This window comes from Cornus florida, unplaced genomic scaffold, assembly GCF_030987335.1.
Source record: "Cornus florida cultivar Cherokee Brave unplaced genomic scaffold, ASM3098733v1 CherokeeBrave_3.0.0_Hap2_Chr11, whole genome shotgun sequence".
NCBI lineage: Eukaryota > Viridiplantae > Streptophyta > Magnoliopsida > Cornales > Cornaceae > Cornus > Cornus florida.
In genome coordinates this window covers 36,279,849-36,288,254 of record NW_026775581.1, presented here as the reverse complement: position 1 = coordinate 36,288,254, position 8,406 = coordinate 36,279,849, and the positions used below count along the sequence as shown (strand labels likewise).

Here is an 8,406-nt window from a genome sequence, read left to right as displayed (position 1 = left end):
GCATTATGATTTTAATGAGTCATCGCAGTTCTAAATGTTGTTAAGTACATTCATGCATTGTGATTTTTAATGAATCATTGCAATTTTAATGTTGTTAAGTACATTCATCCATTGTGATTTTTAATAAATCATTGCAATTTTAATGTTGTTAAGTAAATGTAACTTACACTACAACAAAAGTGACCTTTAGCAACGTTTTTTTTCGTCACAAAAACCAAGTTTTTCGTTGCTAAAAGTTTTTAGTGACAAAATATTATTTGTCACTATTTCGTTGCTATATAATCGTCTCGGTTGCTCTATAGTGACGAATGAGAATTTTGTCACTACTACCTTGGCTTTTAGTGACAAAAATTTTTTTGTCACTGTTGCATCACTTTTAGTGACGAAACTTTTCGTCACGTCTGTTAGCCTTTTAGTGACTAAAATATTTGTCACATTTTAGGACATTAGCAACAAAAGTTTTCGTTACTAACTTATCCAATGACGAATGCTTTTTGTTGCTAAAACCAATTTTTGCTTTCTTTCTGAACTTCTTATCATTGTTGCTAATATTAAAAAAAAGTCTAAATAGTAGCACAAATTCAACTGCACACATTTCAAACTCCATATAGCAACACAAAGTTAAACATAGCATTATATTTTATTATGAAATACATAATAATTCTATGTTCAAATATAAACTTAACATAAATTTGAATAAATTTCTACATTTGTTCAATTCTAAAACAAAATTTAAACTAAATTTCCAATTTTCTAATACAAATGACAGAACTATAACATAAAAACAAACTCCAAACTCGATCTCCATCTATGGTAGCACTTCAAAGTTCTCATCTCTTTAGTTCGTCGTTTCCCTGAGTACTTCGTTTTCTTCATGTCATTCCCAATCAATCGCTGTACAATTCAAAAAGAGAAAGGTCATTAGAATATTGTGTACAACTTACAAATAAGATTATATTACCCTTTTTTTTTTCTTTTTTTTTTTAATTATGTGTAATTTAATGGATGAATAAATCGAGAAATGTAGTATTGCATAAAGTGACTATCAGAGAATCATGCTCAAATTTCATTTCTCTTTGTACATGATAATTACAATAATATGTTTTCGATCAACTCTGTTGGTATATTACTAAACTTCTATACAAAAAAAGATACAACAATGTGTACATATATATCAGATTCTCTAAGATTGCTACCTTAACAAGAACTTTAAACATGAAGTAATATATATATATATATATATATATATATATCATTAATGAAGTAGTTATGGCTTCTACATGTTCATAACATTATATTACAAGAAAATGCCATAGATTATATTACAACTGAACCCCTAGTACCAACAAAAATGAGGTAGGCAATCCTTACCCCCATAGAACACTCCAACAAATTAAGAAACAATTCTCTTAACAAGCTGAATTACCTGCAAAATGAAGTGTTTCCCTAATAATAAATATTGATAAAAAAAAATTATAAAAATTGAATTGAATCTAAGAGAGATCTAATTACTTACCATAAAGTAGCCTTCCAAAAACCATATCCAATGTCAAACAAGAGAGTTTTCAAAAAAATTGAGAGAAAAAGAGGAAGAATAAATATTAATGCATCATCCCAAAAACAATAAGTTCACTATTAAAAAATAAGAAACTACAAGAAAGTATTCAAAGTCCTAAAATATTTGTCTTGATTTAAAGAATTTATCATTCTATAACTCTAACTAGATTAATTTTGGGGGTGAAAGGGGATTAATTTTGGGGGTGAAAGGGAAGGCTGCCCAGTATTTGCAATAAAAAAAAGTATTGCCTCCTTCACTTTCTCTTGAATTTAGATTGGTTGAGCCCAACAATACATCAGTCTCTTATTACACATACACTGACTTCATTTTACTAAAGTGTGAAACCAAATAATAGCGTACAATTCAGCCCAACTTCGTTTACTAGGGCTACTTTTGCTAACCAAATATGTTTGTGAATGTCATAAATGTGAATTAAGGCAAATAATTACTATGACAAAATGAAAGATTTTATGATATGCAATACGGTATTTAAAAGTTCTAAATCTAAGTAAAATGCATCATTATTAATATAAAAAAAAAAGTTACAAATATGAATAAACAATAAAAGAACAGAACTAATCCAACTATGAAGAAAGTAAACAAATTATGTTTCAAACAAAAGGTAATAGAAATGGCAACGATATAACCCAACTTTAGACTTTCTTACTAGAGATCAGTAAAAAGCCTCAGCTAATTTAAGAATAATCAAGCCTACAAAAGTAAAAAAAAAAAAAAGAAGTAAAAAGAACAACGTTAGTGTCTTTACCAGGTGGTACAAATATAATATATAATAGAAGAGATAACAGAAACTTAAAATAGTGACTCTATTGTGGTGGATCGCGTGATTGTACTGTTAGTAACACTTCCCAAATGATCAACATCGCTGAAATAGAAAAAGAGAGACAATTGTTACAAAAAAAAAAAAAAAAAAAGGTCAAAGACCTTAGACTAAAAAGATTCTCTATAAAGAACTTCCATCACTGGAAAGCAAAGGGCACCTACAGACTAAAAATCTCTTATATATAAAGGAAACAAGAGGCGGCCACGTTAAAGAGGATATTCAAGGGTTAAGATTTCAGCAAGTTCTACACAAAAATCATACAAAACTATTAAATTTTGTAATAGTCTATTGGGTTGATATGGAATTCTAGTTGGTTTGAATTATCATTGCTAGTCAATCAACTGTTTTTGGGACTAATATTTATCTTGCACTTTCCTTGATGGCACTGTAAGATGCATCTACATTAACTTTGGGAGGCTTCCATAATTGTTTAGGACATAGAGAAACCACTGCTTAAGCTTTTTATCTACTTTTTTATTTCATTGAACTCAATATATTAACTAATTGCATAGTTAGGGATTGAGCAATGACACTTTGATACATCCAAGTGGAAGCATCTCTAAGTACAGAGAATCATTTTCCTAAGTAATTTCTTAAACATCCCACATCTCATCTCTAAAATATTTTGAGCCTTCCATAAGGTACCAACACATGAATGATACTGGACCAATTAACTGAGAATTATTATACTTAATTGTTATATTGATTTTTGAAAAGTTAGAACTAAACCCATGCACATATAAATTGCATACCAAATGGATATATATGCATGCATATGGGCCTATTACGAAAAGGCACAAACTACTTTTTGAATTCAGCATTTCTTACATTCTATAGGCATGCACAAGTACACTAACCTAATTTCAATTCTCTATAGGGGAAATGGTAACTTGGAGTGGTTAGGAGCGTTACAATTTCTATTTCTAATATATCACTATGTGAGGACTAAAGCTTTGTCAAATTCACAAATAAATAAATAAAATAACATTTTTGATATTCCAAGAATGAGTATATTTGAGCAAAAAGTAACAACTTATATTTATAATGCATCACCATGTAATTCTGTCAAATTTAAACAAATAATACATCAGCACAAGTTGTGACAACAAAAGATATTTTCACAAAAAATAAAAATAAAAAATAAAAAAGTAACAAAAATAGGGGATTTTTCCAGAGCGTATCAAAACATGTGTTACACAATAAAATCTTACAACAAAGATTTACCAGAATTGGGACAAAAAAAAAAAAAAAAAAAAAAAAAAAAAAAAAAAAAAAAAAAGCAACAAATTTTGAAGTGAATCAGAGTTAAATTTGAAACGTACAGAGAAATAAAGAGTAATCGAACGGTGTCTCTGACAGTTTGATCGATGAACCAAGACAAAAGTGATTGAAGGGTCGATCTGCAGACGAAGAGAGTGTTAGGGTTTAAGAGAAAGTGATTGCTTGACAAATTTATAAAACCCAAGCCCTAATTTTTGAACTCTATTGAATGTAGTAAAGATTCAGTGACACAAATTTCCATACCTTGGCTGTTGGCTGGAAATCACCAGATGCACCACTCGGGAAATGGTCTTCTCTCTCTACAATATATTGACGATGAGAAATCATGTGCAAATTGAGAGCGATAGGAAATCAAGGAGAAATTTTTGGGATATCATTAGGGTTTATCACGTTCTGGTGTTTTTTCATTATGAGTAATTAAGATGAGATGTGGTGGTTGTTTTTAAGAGATAAGGATGAGATGAGTAATTTTTAGAAAGTTTAATTCTTAATGTATAAGGGATACGACGTGGTATAGAGAAAAAATAGAGACAATATAAATCTTTAGTCATTAATATAAAATGCCCCGGAGAGCGCGGGGGCTTAATTTTTTTTCCCACCAAACAAGTAGTGACTAACTTTATATTTCGTCACTAAATTATATTCTTCTTGTGACAAAAATTATGGTCGTTGCTAAAGAGCTACCTTTACTAACGAAATCGATTTTGTTACTAAAATTTTCGTCACAAAAGGTCACATTTGTTGTAGTAATTAGGAATGATCCTAGAGATTCATGTGGAACATAGGCGTTAGGTGACATGACTCACTTTAGTTGTTTTCGTATTTTAGATTTCAAGTTGATAACTTTGAGAATCTATATCTTGTTACTTTGTATAGCATGCTTCTATTTTGTTTGAATTGCATGAATGATGTGTTTTATGCTAGAAAATATCTAAAGTAGATTAGGATGATTCATGAGTCTCACTATGACATAAACGTTAGGTGGCATGATCCCTTTTGAATTGTTTCAAGTTAATGTAGTAATTTTGTAAAACGTTAGGTCTTTGCATGCTCATCTTCTATGAGTAGCTTTTGCTGCTGTCTGTTTTGTCGTTCGGCTGATTGTGCTTTCTATTTTGCCATTCAACTGATTATTGCTTTCTATCACGTCGTTCGGCTGATTGTTATTTTCTGTTTTGTCGTTCGGCTGATTGTTATTTTCTGTTTTGTCGTTCGGCTGATTGTTGCTTTCTGTTACGTCGTTCGTCTGATTGTTGCTTTCTGCTTCATCGTTCAGCTGATTGTTGCTTTCTGTTTCATTGTTCAACTAATTGTTGCTTTCTGTTATGTCATTCGGCTGATTGTTACTTTTTACTTCATCGTTCGGCTGATTGTTGCTTTCTGTTTCGTCTTTCGACTGATTGTTGCTTTCTATTACGTCATTTGGCTGATAAGAGCCATTAGCCAGCTGACACATGCTCGAGATCAATTCCAGTAGCTAAAGTTTAGTTTGGGTAACAATGCTTCTGTCATAATACCTAGCTATGTTGGTTAGAATGCCTGACCATGTAATTCAGAACGCCTGACCGTGTAGGTCTGAATGACCGACCTTGTAAGTCATGCTGAAGGAGCGCTCAGTGTTGAAGAGTGCCGAACGAGCACTCAGTGTTGAAGAGTGCCGAACGAGCGCTCGGCACTGGTGAGTGCCGAACGGGCACTCGGTGCTTTGGTCTTGGACAGGCGCTCGGTGTTTTGGCCTTGGACAAGGGCTCGGTGCTTTGGCCTTAGACAGGCGCTCGGTGCTTTGGCTTTGGACAGGCGCTCGTCCATGCCTCAGAACCTTTCTTTCTTTTGTTTTGATCATCTTTCTCTTCCGCATTTCAAATCCATTATCGGGTTATCTTTTGGTCATCACTGACGCACCGGGTTATAAAACTTGGGTCGTCACAAGTGGTATCAGAGTTCCTAGGTTTGAATACCTTGGACGACGGGTTTTGGGTGCATATCATGCTTTTTTTAATCTATATTGATATGTTCACATGCCTTTGGTAACATGTTTTAGCGTTGCAACATGTTTACGTGTTTCTTGGTAACATGCTTGGTATTATGACATATCTTTATGCTTATATGCTTATGTATTTAAAAGCATCCTTGTTTGACATGTATACTTATTTGCTTAAGTGCTTAATTATTTAAGGAGTTTTCTTTGATTGTTTTTACATGACCGTTTGTTGCATACCTTGTCTTGCTTCGTGTTTCATGCATTTATAGTGTGAGTTGCATTCTATCATAATAACTCATGTTATTATTGATCTCATTTCCTTTTCAAACATATAGCATCACAGTCTTGACTCACAAAGAGTCTTCTTGTTAGGGCTCACGTAAGCGTAAAGTTATAGTCTCCGTCCGGCGAGATGAGACGTAGGCCACGGAGGCACCATTTTGTCTCATTTTCTTTTATCTCTTCGTGATGTAGTCATGGTAGTGTTAGAGGTGTCGGTGTCATCTCTTAGGACTTCGTAGTGGTCTTGATGTCATGATGTAATTGAGGTCTTTGTTTCTAGCGTCATGGGACGATGAGTCAGGGCTGACTAGAGTCCTGCCTTGGAGAGTTGGGAGTTACTTTATGAGTCTCAGGGCAAAGTTCTCGAGTCTTGTTTTCTTAGGATGATGGTTTTGGCATTTAGATAGGTGTGTTGACCTAGGATCCTTCTTGTGTTGCCTTGGACAGCTCTTACGAGCTACGGTTGGGATGTAAGCGGTTTCGTGTAATTAATTGCGTTGGTGCAATTAATTACTCTTCCTTATCTTTGGAGACTTGGGGCATTGTGTTAGGGTTCTGGTAGAATCTTGTAGAGTTCTTGATGAGCGCTGAAAAGTGCGTATTTAAACCCCTTAAGCTTAGGCATTCTAGTACCTTTATCTATCTTACTTTACCGTTTTAGATTGATTTCGTATTATTTCTATTTTCAGGTACTTATCCCGAAAATAAGCTAACTCAGCCAAATAAGAGCTTAATTGAAGCAATTCTGGGATTAAACAAAGAAAGGAGTAAAGTGGAGAAAGAAAGAAGCAAAATGAAGCAAAGCAGCAAGTTCGATCGATCCAAGTCCAAGGTTCGATCGATCAAACATTGATAGATCTCAGCACTTCAAGATAGATCCAAGCCTCGACCCAAAGCACTTAAGCCCAAAAGTTCGATCGATTCAACATCATTCTTCGATCGATCGAACACTTTGTCTTTATCCAAATGATTAATCCTATCCACAGCTGCACCACCCACCAACCACTTTTGTCCTTATCCCATAAATATCTCCCATAAATATCTCAGATTTGTCTTTTTCCAAAAAGCTCAGCCAGTTGGATCGATCCAGCCTAAGTTCGATCGATCTCACTTACTTTCGATCGATCGAACTTCCTCCAGTGCAAAAAAGTTAAAATTCCATCTCATTGAAAGTTGTCCTTTATCCAATCATTGGGGAATATTGTGTGCACGACCCCAGCTCATTTTGGGTGTCATTTTGACCTACCTATATAAGGATAAGGATTGCTTTTTCAAAGGGGAGCCAACATTATTTTTGATATCATCTCTTGGAAATGAAGTTTAGAGAAGGAGGAGGCTAGAGACACCATTGGAGATCTTCATCAACAAGGAGCAAACCTCTTCCAAGGAGTTAGCCCTTGAGGGTTGGAGCATCCTCACCATGAGTGGCTAAACATCCTCTTGGGGCTAGAGTTAGCCCCAAGCATGCTTTCTATATCTTAATCTTCTGTATTATTAAGGGATTAGTGTTGTAATTGATGTTTTGACACTTTGATATATATAGATCTTGTTTATTTAATGATTTATATGGTTTAATACTTTTAATTGATCATTTCATTCTATCCATATGTCTATGTATGCTAGAATTGATGTTTATGTTCTTGTCTTTAGATTTTATGTTATTGATGCATCTCTATGTGTATTGATGCCATAGATTTAGAGGTTGTCAAAACATAGTGCTTAAAGGAATGCTTTTGTGATTCTCTTGATGGTTCATGCTTACCTCTTGATGGATTATGCCTCTTCCCTAGTTTATTTTCATGCTAATAGTGTAGATGTAGTGTAGTTGTAGTGTAGTGTTAAATGGGAGGACAATCTATGCTTGTTGTTTGAGATGCAATTAGCATATGTTTCTATCCTTGTGTTGTATTTGGATTGTGAGCTTAATGAAAGGATTAATAACTTGTTTTGATTTATTGTGCCTTTCACATGTTGTTTAGACAATATATGTTTCATAGCTTAGATATATTGTGCCTTTCACATGATGTTTAGACAATACATGCTTAACTAGTCATCCTTACTTGTTGAATCAACCAAATACACACACTCCAATATTGCAACACCCTAATTGCCCTCATTAATCATTTGTCAATGATATAAAAATGCATTGCTTGGTGGTGATCTCTAAACCTCAAGATCTCTCTCCCCCTTACTTACTCTCTTTAGCATTGCATTCTTACTTAATTTAATTTAGTTGCTCTCTAGTTTAAATAACCAACCAACCACTTGTTTGATCATTCGACCTACTGACCCTAGTTGCATTTTCACATTCAAGTACGACTCTAATCCCTTGGGACGATCCCTACTCGCCCTAGCTATATTTTTAGTAAAGGTAGTAGTGGCTTTATAAATGTAAAACTTGGCCCTCACCTAAATTGCATGCTTCTCCAAGCTTATGGTCACTGCGACCTACAATATAAGGAC

General features: G+C 34.0%; 1 long non-coding RNA gene across 1 annotated transcript; it reads right to left on the bottom strand.

Moving 5' to 3' along the window:
• Positions 1 to 539: 539 nt before the first annotated feature.
• Positions 540 to 4,208, bottom strand: LOC132285788 (uncharacterized). Its single transcript, XR_009472606.1, has 4 exons — positions 3,924 to 4,208; positions 3,722 to 3,799; positions 1,372 to 2,441; positions 540 to 894 (listed from the first exon to the last, which is right to left on the bottom strand). It is a non-coding gene; the product is annotated as an uncharacterized LOC132285788 (long non-coding RNA).
• Between the last annotated feature and the right edge of the window lie 4,198 nt (positions 4,209 to 8,406).